This window comes from Oryctolagus cuniculus, chromosome 20, assembly GCF_051225735.1.
Source record: "Oryctolagus cuniculus isolate XC-2025 breed Fujian yellow rabbit chromosome 20, ASM5122573v1, whole genome shotgun sequence".
Lineage (NCBI taxonomy): Eukaryota > Metazoa > Chordata > Mammalia > Lagomorpha > Leporidae > Oryctolagus > Oryctolagus cuniculus.
The window spans coordinates 48,607,993-48,620,951 of NC_142886.1; the positions used below are offsets into that span (position 1 = coordinate 48,607,993).

General features: G+C 54.6%; 1 protein-coding gene across 7 annotated transcripts in view; it reads left to right on the plus strand.

Annotated features, from left to right (window-relative positions):
• Positions 1-12,959, plus strand: part of WDR25 (WD repeat domain 25) — a 144,569-nt gene that overhangs the window by 29,093 nt on the left and 102,517 nt on the right. The gene's annotated exons all lie outside the window — the stretch shown is intronic.

The following is a 12,959-nucleotide window of genomic DNA, read 5'->3' on the forward strand; positions in this document are numbered from 1 at the left end:
GATTTGGAGCACTTAGGCTTATCAAATTTGAGGAGCCTGTCGAAGTGACCAAGGTTGGCGGTTTGCAACCCGTGCTTTGGGGTCTCAGGGGCTGCCTCCAGGGAGGTGGAGCTGGGGGCTTGACAACTGACACCCCCTACCCCCTTGCCCCTTATCCCTAAACAGCTCTGTAATGGGACTGGGCTTTCTCCCGTGGCTGCCTTTGAGTGGGTGACTCCAAGGCTAGTCGGGTTGGAAGTCCAGCGAGCCAGGCCCAGCCTCTCATTTTACAAGGGAGGCGTCCCAGGCCACTGAGGAGACGTGGCCCAGGGCTAGTCTCCACACTTTCTGACTCTGTCTTGCCTTGTAGAATATGAATCAGTTAGAAATATGCGCAGGTCACCTTGCGTGTCGCTGTCACAAGCTACGTCACCATGCAGAGACCCCAGGAAGCTGATTGAGGGTCTCCAAAGGTTTTGAGGGCAGGGGAGACTTTGGAGCAACTGGCACTTGAAAAGATGAAAAGTAAAAGCCCCATCATTGTTGTTAGGCACACGGAGGAGGAGAGATTGCGCTGGGTGATCCCTGGTTGTATGAATAATGAGAAGAAATTAAGTAAAGGCCGCACTGCCTGACACTGATGTATTAGAACACGGAGTAACTTTCTACAGGAAATTGGAACAGGGATCCCTTGAAATTGAATTTGAAGCTGTGAATAGCAAACCTACATTGGCCCTGTGTGTCCTAATGCAAGTTAAGTAAGCAGTTTCCTGGGTAAGAGTTAAGTACTGGAGGGAGACAGGTCAGTGTTGAGGCCACCACGGCACACGGTAATAACTGCTCTCCTGCGTGTTGTCTGGGAAGACGTAGAAGAGTGATTTGCTTCCCGCGGAGCTGCTCCAGAATGTGCATGCTTATTTTATTAGATTTCTGGCCAATACATTTGTTCCCTTTCATTGGTTTTGTTGATAATAATTACCCACCCCACTTCCATCTCTCCATGGATCCCTCTTGATTTTAATTGTTTGCCGTGGCTGCAGAAGCTTACTGTTTGAGAAAACAAGTGTTTTAGAAATAAGAACACGACAAGTGTTTTAGAAATAAGAACACGCTGGGCCAGAGCCCTTCAGAGTTTCCACATGGACACGGAGCCATTTTCCTCCCCTGAGATGAGGAGAGCAAGGCCCCTTCCCCGGGGAGTGGTCCCCATCCTCAGGCACTCCCAGGCAGCAACGGCAGGCACGGAGCACCAGCTGCCATGCTTGGTTCCTGACCCCCCGGCCCAGGTGGGCAGGGACGTGGGCAGGAGTGGCCACCACTCAGCGACGCCCTGCTGGGGTCAGGGGCTGGCAATACCCAGCTCAGGGTCTACCGTCTCACGTACTAAGGAGATTATAAATTGCCAAATGGTGTTTACTGGGGAAGAGAGGGGACGTGGCTGCGGGGTGGGGAGCAGCTGTGGGAACATCACATGCAGGCCAAGACGGCCTGGGGAGGCCCCAGGAGGAGTGCAGGAGCGGGGCACTTCCGGCGTGTGCGAGGGCTCGGAAGCTCTCATGCGGCAAGAGGTTGTCCTCAAATACCCCTCGCGATGGTCTCCCTGCACCCGCATGGGAGACCAGGAGGAAGCACCTGGCTCCTGGCTTCGGATCGGCACGGCACGCCGGCCACAGAACACCGGCCGTAGCAGCCATTTGGAGGGTGAACCAACGGAAGGAAGACCTTTCTCTCTGTCTCTCTCTCTCACTGTCTAACTCTGCCTGTCCAAAAAAAAAAAAATAATAAACATTATGTCCTGACATCGTTACCCTGCTGATCCCACTCAGACACTGGGAGCAGGTTAGACACTGCCACCCTCATTTCCTGTAACATGTTGACTTTCTGTTCTGTGTTTAAAAGATTATTTTTTAAAATTTATTTTTATTTCATGAGAGAGAGAGAGAGAGAGAGAGAGAGAGATCCTGTATCCAAATGCCCCTTAATAGATGGAACAGGAGCTGGGCCAAGGGCAGGAGCCTAGAACTCCTTCCATGTCTGACCCAAGTGCCTGAGCCATCACCTGCTGCCTCCTGTGGTCTCCGTCAGCAGGAAGCTGGACTTGGAAGTAGAGCTGAGGCTTGAACCAGGTGCTCCAATGCTGAGTGCAGGTATCCCAAGCCGTGTCCTAACTGCCGCACCAGGTACTCTCATACTGATTTTCACCTGCTCTGTTTGCCTGCCAATTACAGCAACCACCGAAAACTCAGCTCTGCAAAAACGGGGCAGCCCTGAAAGAAATGCAGAGCGATCGAGCTTGAATCTGATGTCCACACTGCAAGTCGCGGGCTGCTCTCTCCCTTCAAGAGGGAGACTGTCCCTTGGATCCCAGTACATTTGCCAGGGTGTCCGGGGTGCTTCGGGGCGTGGTGTGGGGACCACCGTGATAGCTCCTCTGTGTGGTTCTGTGAGGACGCAGGGGTGGTCCTTGGAGAGTGCTCAGGGAGTGCCGGTCGTGAGGGGCGCAGTGGGCACTGCTCATTCACCCTCAGGGCTTCTCTGCAGCTGGTCCAGGAGCAGGGCAGGGTTAGCAGTGAAGGTGCCTGGGGCGCGGCACACACATGGTTTTGTGAGGTGTTGTCGTATTTCCATGTCGTTACACGAGGTCATTTTAAATATGTGTGTGCATCTAAGTTAATAAATAGAACATAAATGCAGACAGCTGATGCTTTTTTCAACATCTCTGCATGTATTGAAGTGCGTGTCCGTAACTGTTTTGTTTTATTTTTAGTCTCATTGGACAAACCGGGGAGGTCTGGGTGGTTTGCCTTACATTTGCGATGTTAATCCAGGGGAGGGTGGTTGAGCTGGGGTGGATGTGAAAGGCGGGAACCAGATCACAAGAGGCCTTTGTAGGACACCATATAAGCCTTAGGATTTTATTCAAAATGAAATGAAAGGCTCTTGAAGGTTTTTAATTAGAAAAAAAAAAAAAGGAAGTCCACTTTATAGAGGTGTGATTTTATATCCAGTGAAATGTGCTCTTTCAGTGTGCTGTTGGTGAGCTCTGAAATCCACACACCTGCGCGTGTCTCCATCGCAGACCAATGCAGTGCCTGCCACCCCTCTTTCAGCCGGGCTCCTTGCCCCAGCCCCAGCCCCAGCCCCAGCCCCAGCCCCGGCCCCAGCCCCAGCCCCGGCCCCAGGCAACTGCACATCTGCTGTGTCCTTCCAGATTGGTTCCGTCTCTCCTGGAATCCCACTGAGTGGAGTCCTGCAGTGTGGAGTCCCGTGGGTCTGCATTCTTTCACTGAGCAAGGTGTTCGTAAGGTTCACCGCTGGTGATCAGCAGTTCATTCCTTCTTGCCAGGTGGCATGCCACTGTGCAGAAAGACCACCCTTTGCCCGTTCTTCTGTTGATGGCCATTGGGTTTGTTTCCATTGGAGGCTGTGTGTCTGTTTATGTGTACCTAGGCTTTCATTTCTCTTCAGTAAATAGCCAGGAGCGGGGACCAGCGTTGTGGCATAGTGCGTAAAGCTGCTGCCCGCACTGTCGGCATCCATATGGGTGCTGGTTGGTTCGTGTCCCGTCTCTCCATTTCTGATCCAGCTCCCTGCTAATGGCCTGGGAAGGGCAGTGGAAGATGGCCCAAGTGCTTGGGCCCCTGCTGTGGGAGATCTGGAGGAAACACCTGGCTCTTGGCTTTGACTTGCCCTGGCTGTTATGGCTATCTGGGGAGTGATCCAGCAGAGGGAAGATCTCTCTCTCTCTCCCTGTCTTTCTCTTTGTCTCTGTGACTCTAACCTTCAAATAAAAATAAATAAATAAATAGCTAGGCATGGAACTGGGGTTGTATGGTAGTTACATGTTCAGTTTTATAAGAACCACGTGTTTTTTTTAAATTTTTTTATTTTTTATTTTTTGACAGGCAGAGTTAGACAGTGAGAGAGAGACAAAGAGAAAGGCCTTCCTTTTGCCGTTGGTTCACCCTCCAATGGCCACCGTGGCCGGCACGCAGCAGCCAGCGCATCGCGCTGATCCGAAGCCAGGAGCCAGGTGCTTTTCCTGGTCTCCCATGGGGTGCAGGACCCAAGGACTTGGGCCATCCTCCACTGCCCTCCTGGGCCACAGCAGAGAGCTGGCCTGGAAGAGGGGCAACCGGGACAGAATCCGGTGCCCCGACCGGGACTAGAACCTGGTGTGCCAGCGCCCCAGGTGGAGGATTAGCCTAGTGAGCTGCGGCGCCGGCCTAAGAACCACGTGTTTTGAACAGGGTGTGACATCTGTTTCTTTACCTCTTCCAGAGGTCCCTTTTTTTCTGGGTGGGGGCTGGGATGGAGCATTCAGAGCCTGAGGGGGCATCAGCAGGTGTTAGGTCAGCAAGGCCAGTGGATGAGTGGGCAGAGGGCAGGGACTGGTTCTGAGGGCTGGAGACAGAGCGACCAAGGCATGGTGGTGATGGCCATGGACTGGATGGTGCTGGGAGTTAAAGATGAGTTCGGGGTTTTGGCCTAAGCTGCCAAGGATAAGATGCAGGAAGCATTGGCCTTTTTCTGAGGCTCACTTCTGTTCTGCCCTATAAAAGCTGCACATTAATATGAGTTTTATTTCTAAGTGAGAGATAGGGAGGAAACACTCAGCTGGGCAAGTCTGAGGGTGTGTGCTGGGCAGCTGGGGAGGCTGGCACTGGCACGCGCTCCTCCTGGGCAGCCTGCCTTTCAGCACAGTCTCCTGAGAAAAGGCGGAAACAACTAAGTTGCTCTGTTCTGTCTTTTCGGGGGTGTTTGTATAGCAAGGGCCTTGCAAAACGTACACAGTGTCTCTGTCTGGAGTGGATTTATTTACAATCCAGGGTAATAAAGACAGCATCTCCCTCTGGAGCAGAGGTTGGCAGGCTTAGTGGCAGGCCCTTATATCAGATCAAGGCTCCCAGGCCTGCATCCTCCGTAATGTAGCCCCCTGTGTGTACGGGTAACTCTTGGCCTTCACCGTGTTACCCTGTGGGAACCGGGCCTTGGAGGATGCTGCAGCCGTGGTGTTCTGGCCACTGTGATTGCTGTAACAGACTGTTCTTTGTCTCTGACCCAGGAGTCTTGTGTTTTCTGCCAATCTTACGACACCATGGCAGGCTAGCTGGTGGGCTTGCTAGCAGGGTGCTGTCTCATACCCTACATGGCGCCTGACAGTGTCTCTGTGCTACTCAGCACACGGCAGGGCCACCTCCTCCTCGCCCGCCTTGCTGCCCAGTGCTGGTGAGCTTCTGGTCGGTGACAGACCCAGGGTCGGGAGACAGAGTGGTGAGTAAGACAGATAACATTCCCGCCCTCCCGGAGCAGGCATGTGGTGTGTCACCTTGGCTGTCAGCCGCCCCAAGTTGCGAATTACCTGCTTGCTGAATCTCTCTTCACTATTCTCATTCCTCACTGCCGTTTGGTGCCTCCCTGGGTAGGAAATGCACTTTCACTCTGCCAGCGCAGAGTCAATACGAGTGAAGAGCCCACTGTGACTCCTGGTGGCCAGGCGATGCCCACCTGGTCACTGCTGCTGCCGTCCCTGTGGTTAGCCATTGCAGTGGCCAACTGTGGTTCCTAGGTGTCAGACAACGTATAGCACAGGAAGCGACCAAACCCTGGTCCCCCGCTTGTCGCACCCCGCCCTGCTCCCCCTGTGTGCCGCGAACTCTTTCCCAAACATGACACAGCCTTGCGTGTCTTTGCCCTCTCCTTCCTCTCACCCAGGAGAAGTGCTCTTTGTCCCCTAGGACTCAGCCCAAGGGTCTCCTTCTCCTGTAACATTCCTTGAGTTTGCCCTCTCCTTTCACCCCAGGCTGGCATACGTAACGGTGTTAGCTGTGTTCTCGCAGCACCGTGCACAGTCTGTGGCCCTGACAGCGTTCTGCGTTGGACTCGCTGGAAGGGGCTGCTAGATCACCCGTCCCCAGCGTGCTGCTTGCGGGTGAGTGTGGACCACTGTCCTCTAGCAGGCACTCGGGGCTCCCTTGGGAGATGCAGTACTCTGACAAGCATGAGCTGCTAGATGCAGCTGGAAGAGAAAATGTCTTGATACCCACCCCAGGGAGAGTCACCCTCACACACCTTGGTCTGGAGGGCCCAGGATTGTCTGGGGTGAGGTCTGGGCTGATGATTTAGAAATCACATCATTCCCCAACCAGTGACTTGACAGCATTGCTTAACCTTGGCGAAAAGAGTCCCTCCAGGGATAGTCCAGCTACCCTTGATGAGGGGCGAACCTTGGTGAGGGGCCCTCCCTTGGTTGGGGTCCAGCGCTGCCCTGCTAGTGTGTGCCATGGCCAACCTCCTCTGCTCACCTCCTCACCGTCTTTCAGCTGGATGAGTCTGCTGTGTCAGGCTGGTGCTGACGCCAGCTCAGGGAAGCGATAGCCACCCCAGAGGTGCGTGTGGCAGGGCCTTGCACCTGCCTCTGCTTTGCTCACTTCTCCGTCTCCCAGTTACCAGGAGAGAACCTCAGGCTTGCAGAGGTTGGGGAGGGCAGTGAGCTAGAGGTGGAGGTCGCTGTGGGCCAGCCTCTTCCCTACACCCCTGCAGCCCGCAGAGCCAGGCTCATTGTTCCAGCCACTCCTCGGCTGAGACTCCTAGGAGCTGTCTTCCCCTCTAGGGAGAAGGAGCTACATGGGCACTACCTCCTCCCACGGGTGGGGGCGCTAGAGACCGCACCTTCTCCTGCCTGTGTCTGCCAGGGAGCGCTGGAGAGGAAGCCGCCACAGACCTGTGCATGTCTCCTTACCTCGGTCCTGAGGAATTTGTCTTGGAGACAGGCACAGAGCCATCCGCTGCTGTCCACCTCTGTCAAGTACGGGCCTGTCTTGGTGACCTGTCCCCTGCCCTGGCTGGGTCTCTGAGGCTCCTGTGCGTGGACTAGGAGGCCATTCTTGATCTCCTGCTGTCGTCCTCACACTGCCTGTGGTTTTGCACATTACCTGCCCAGTGACACCCCAGTGCTGGCCTTTCAGACTTCTCTGTGACCCTGGACAGTGAGCTGAGCGGTGCACAGTGGCACAGTCTGCCAGCCGCAGCCACAGGCTAAAGGGCGGGGCCTGTGCTGAGGTGCACGCAGGGATAGCCCTGGTGCTCAGGTGCAGGCTGTCCGTGCTCCAGGAGAGACCGGGCTCTGAGCCCGTGGCGTCGGAACATTCTTGGGAATGCCATGGCCTCTCCTGTCTTCTCACCGAGGTCTTGGCCTTGAAATGCTGGCCTCAAGAAAGTTCTGCCTTCTCCACGGGAGCTTCTTTCTGTGGCTCCGCAGGACCCGTCTCCCTCCTGGCTGCCTCTTTCCTTCTGCTGCTGTCTGCGTGTGGTGTGGGAGCTTTCTCGGGGAGTCTTCAGATGAACAGTTTTGAGAATTGTTGAAAGCGCTGTTGGAAAACAGCAAAGGCTATTCCGTGGGAAGATGATGACCTTATCAAGTATAATTAGGCAATTCACAGAGATTTCCAATGGAGGCCAGCATCTTTGCTTGCTGAAATGGGGAAAGTTCTCTGGTAATGTCTTTGGAGATGTAATTGTCTTTAACACATTAGCAGTTTAATTTCTTCTAGAAGGCTTGGCAGCCTGGTGTTTCCATTTAGAAAGCCAAGGTGTAGTTTTACAGTCGTCCACATTAATAATTATAATTCTGAACAGGTCATTTCAGATGCTGACACCGAGCTGTTTTTACAGCTGGAGGAGGATCCTGGGGAGGAGGCGAGTCTCCCCCAGGTGGAAAGGAAGACGCTGAACAGCCGGCCCAGGGGCTGGCCTGCGGGCCCAGGACGCCGCTGTTCAGGAACTTCCCCTCTGTTGCCTTCACAGGAAGCAGGCACAGTTGACGTTAATGGGAATGCTCTTTTGTTTTTCATGTTGGCATTTTTTTTAATCTGCAGCAATGTAAAATCACTTGTATGTTTTTATGGGGTGCAACGTCCTCTTCCAACACACGTGTGCAGCCTGTCCCTGTGAATCAGACAGGCAGCGTTTCCATGATTGCAGCCTTCAAGCTCCTCACTGCCCCTCTCAGTGCTTCATGAAGTGTGCAGGACACGCCGGTGAACCCCAGGAAGTGTGCAGGACACGCCGGTGAACCCCAGGAAGTGTGCAGGACACGCCGGTGAACCCCAGGAAGTGTGCAGGACGCGCCTGTGGACCCCAGGAAGTGTGCAGGACGCGCCTGTGGACCCCAGGAAGTGTGCAGGACACGCCGGTGAACCCCAGGAAGTGTGCAGGACACGCCGGTGAACCCCAGGAAGTGTGCAGGACGCGCCTGTGGACCCCAGGAAGTGTGCAGGACACGCCGGTGAACCCCATGAAGTGTGCAGGACGCGCCTGTGGACCCCAGGAAGTGTGCAGGACGCGCCTGTGGACCCCAGGAAGTGTGCAGGACACGCCGGTGAACCCCAGGAAGTGTGCAGGACACGCCTGTGGACCCCAGGAAGTGTGCAGGACGTGCCTGTGGACCCCAGGAAGTGTGCAGGACACGCCTGTGGACCCCAGGAAGTGTGCAGGACACACCTGTGAACCCCAGGAAGTGTGTAGGACACACCGGTGAACCCCAGGAAGTGTGTAGGACACACCTGTGAACCTCAGGAAGTGTGCAGGACACGCCTGTGAACCTCAGGAAGTGTGCAGGACACGCCTGTGAACCCCAGGAAGTGTGCAGGACACGCCTGTGAACCCCAGGAAGTGTGTAGGACACGCCTGTGGACCCCATGAAGTGTGTAGGACACGCCTGTGAACCTCAGGAAGTGTGCAGGACACGCCTGTGGACCCCATGAAGTGTGTAGGACACGCCTGTGAACCCCAGGAAGTGTGCAGGACACGCCGGTGAACCCCATGAAGTGTGCAGGACACGCCTGTGGACCCCAGGAAGTGTGCAGGACACGCCGGTGAACCCCATGAAGTGTGCAGGACACGCCTGTGGACCCCAGGAAGTGTGCAGGACACGCCTGTGGACCCCAGGAAGTGTGCAGGACACGCCTGTGAACCCCAGGAAGTGTGCAGGACACGCCTGTGGACCCCAGGAAGTGTGCAGGACACGCCTGTGAACCCCAGGCGTCTGGCTTTACCGTGGAAGGCTGGAACTCACTGCTTCTGTGCTTGGTCCCTGTTCTTCAGCTCCCCGCTTGCCCCTTTCCCTGAGATGGTCTTTCCTGAAGAGTTCTGCGTACAAGGAGCCGGGCTCTGAAACTCCTCCTGCGTTCTTTGATCAGGCTGCCCCATTGCTCCCAGAATGCACCTGCGAGGGGCCGACCTGGGAGCCGGTCTCTGTCGATGGCTGCAGCGCCCTGAGGAGCAGCCTTCCACCCCAGGCGCTCTCAGGGTGTCTGGAGGTCCGGCAGCTGTTGTCTCTCAGGCAAGGAGGCCTCTGCCCCTCCCCGGCCCCACTCCCCATGTGTATCCCACCCTGGCCATCCTTCCTCCCCACCTCACTTCGCTGGCTTGGGCTTGCAGGTCCCCAGCAAGGGACTGCTGTTTTGTATTTTTTTAATTAATTTTTTTTTGACAGGCAGAGTGGACAGTGAGAGAGAGAGACAGAGAGAAAGGTCTTCCTTTTTGCCATTGGTTCACCCTCCAATGGCCGCCGCGGCCGGCACGCTGCGGCCAGCGTACCGCGCTGATCCGATGGCAGGAGCCAGGTACTTATCCTGGTTTCCCATGGGGTGCAGGGCCCAAGCACTTGGGCCATCCTCCACTGCACTCCCGGGCCACAGCAGAGAGCTGGCCTGGAAGAGGGGCAACTGGGACAGAATCTGGTGCCCCGACCAGGACTAGAACCCGGTGTGCCGGCGCCGCAAGGCGGAGGATTAGCCTAGTGAGCCACGGTGCCGGCCCTGTTTTGTATTTTACATTTCATTTGTCAACATGCGTTTTACAACTCTGTAGGGATTTTTCCTGCATCATTTTGGATCCTATTTTAGAGCTTCACACCTATCCCTGTTTTTGCAGCCTTCCAAAGAGTCCTCTTTGCCACGTGGCGGCAGCACCACTTACTGAATCGCATCCCTGTTGCCCAGTGTGGAGGCTTCTGCCCAGCAGCTTTTCCTCATTGCTGTTCTGGTCGGTGTGACCATCATCATCTTCACGCACAGACCACTCAGCTTCTGTGTGAGTTGTGTTCTTGGGCTCCATTCCTGGGGCTGACATCTCTAGCCAAGACTAAGAAGAGATTAAAAAAAAATTAATTATTTTTTATTTGTTTGAAAGAGAGAGGGAGAGACAGAAAGAGTGAGAGAGGGTGTGCCTACCTACTGGCTCACTCTCCAAATGCCAGCAGCAGCTGGGCCTGGACCAGGCCAAAGCCTGGAGCCAGGAACTCCATCTAGGTCTCCCACTGGGGTGGCCGGGATCCAAGTACTTGAGTACCTGCTGCCTCCCTGTTCCTTGAGACATTTCCTGCTGTCCACATTAGCCGGAAGCTGGAATCAGGAGCCAAACCTACATACTGAGCCCTGGCACTCCAAAGTGGGACACCATCCTAACCACTAGGCTTAACAGCCACTGACAAGAACAATTTTTGTTTTAATTACAATTTTCAGATAGTAGGGATATTTGGAAGTTGGCAAAAGATAGAAAAAGGGAAATAAAGGTGACCAGCTGTCCCATCCTGCAGCGTCCACCACTGTGTGAACGAGGGGTGCCCTGGGTTGGAAGTAACAGGAAACCCGACTCGGTTGTCTTCTACGGGCAGAGGCTCATTTGTCATTGAGAACAGGACATTTAAGTGAGAGGCCAGGGCTAGTTCCTGGGTGAAGCCGTGCCCTGAGAGACCCTGGGTGCTTACTCTTTCTGCCCCCCGACCTTGATGTCATCCTGTGCCCCCTGCCTCCTCCCCGCATCCCTGAAGCCTTCCGCACCTCGGTCTGGCTAAGTCTCATCATTTCTGCTGTTGGTCCCCAGACAGAGAGTGTCCCGCATTCGAGCGATTGTAATGAGACAGCTGCTTATATCCCTCATCTGCAGCTGCCTGTGTTTGTGACATCTCATTTGGCCAAAGCTGAAATTTGAACAGTGTCCAGATAGAGAAGAGGAGAGGAGGGCGCCTCAGGACTTGGAAGGAGCTCATCCTTCTTTTTAATGGGATTGTCTTTCATCCTTGTGTTTCAAGTCTGCAGAATCCCTTGGGTTAGAAAACATCCTTTGCTCTCTGCTTGGTTCCCGTGAACTGGAAGGAGACGGGAACAGAACCTTCCTGGGCTGGCTGGGCCTGCTGGCCCGTCCTGCAAAGGGAGGTTCATGGAGCGTCAGTGGTGTGCAGGGGGCTGGGGAGCCGCAGTCATGGCCTTCAGGGCACTCGTGGAAGGGGTGGGGACAGGCAGGAACTCCACAGCCCCATCACGCCCTCAGTGTGGTGCAAACCAGCCTGTGCTCGCGGTCGTGGACGTGAGTGATTTCTGCCCTCCGTCCTTAATGCTACAGAAAAGTGCAGATAATGAAATAAGCTCCGATAGGCCCACTGCCAGATTTTACAGTTCTTTACGTTTTGCCTTATTTATGGGGCCCTCTTTTTGTTGTGTGAGAAATAAAAGTCAGGCAGATACAGCTCCAGCCCCGCCTCCCTCCCCCCCAGCGGCAGCCGCCCTGCTCATGTTGGTGGGTAGGCTTTTCAACGTTTCCTACCTATGTTTATGCTGTATTTTAAATATTTATACACATGTCATCACACTCTATGTCCTCTTGCAAGTTTTGAAACATCCAATGTTGTGTGTTTTGCTACCAATGTATCCATCCGCCCATCCATTCATTTGATTCCTCATTTTTAATCGCCACGTAGCAGTCTACTATAAGAGTAAACTAGAATTTATTTGTTCACTCACCTGCTTCTGGAAGGTTCTGTTGGTTTTATTTACCATACCTTGCAAACTGTTGTAGTGAACACATATTCTGGTGATCTGTTGCTGTGTAACGAGCCACCGCCAACTTGGTGGCTTGGAACAGTGCTTGTTATGCTCATGAGTGTGCAGGTTGGGCTGGGCCCGGTGTAGGCAGCTTGCCTCTGCTGTACATGGTGTCATGGGGCGGGGGGGCTTGAAGGCTGCTCTGGGGGCACCTGCTGGCTTGCTTGCTCAGGCGTCTGCGGGGGATTCTGGCTGCCAGCTAGGGCCCTAGCCGTGCTTTCAGCCAGAGCTGCACGTGGCCTCCCTGTGCAGCCTGGGCCTCCGCACGTGGCCGCTAGGTTCTTGGGGTTTACTGTCCTGGGAGAAAGCGAGTGAGTGAGCGAGTGAGTCGGGCTGAAGCCATATTGTTTTATGACCTAGTCTCAGAAGTTAGGCAGTATCCTGTTGCTACATTCTCTTCTTTAGAAGGAAGTCACTGGGGCGAGCTCACATTCTGGACAAGGGAAATTAGTCTCCACCTTTATTTATTTATCTATTTATTTATTGACATTTATTTGAAAGTCGGAGACACAGAGGGAAGGAGAGGTAGAGACAGATGGACAGATGGATGGCGAGAGAACATCCACCTGCTGGCTCACTTCCCAAATGCCCGCAACAGCTGGGGCTGGAGCAGGCCAGGCCAGGCATCCGAGCTCAAGCTGGGTTTCCCACACGGGTGGAGTGACCCAAGGAGTTAGGCCACCACCTGCCGCCTCCCGGAATGTGTGCAGTAGCAGGAAACTGAAATTGAAGTGGAGCCAGGGCTCAAACCCAGGCACCCCAGTGTGGAATGTGGGCCTCCCAGTGGTGCCTTAACTGCTGGTCCCAACACCCTCTCCACCTCCACCTCTCATAGGATGAGTGTCAGAGTTAACAGACCTGTTTTAAAACCAGCTGACTCAGACATGCCTCCCTGGACAGCCCTGTTTCTGCGGCTCGGCCCCTTGCTGGGTTGGTGTGCCTTCCCTGGGACCCACTCTGAGCCGACTCCCACGTTTGTTCCTCTGAAGCCCACCACGGTGCTTGGAGTTCCCATTTGCTCACCCCCTCTCCTGCACTTGCTGTTAGAGATTTAGATTTCGCCCCTCTGGTGGGTGTAAAATCAGATCCTGTTGC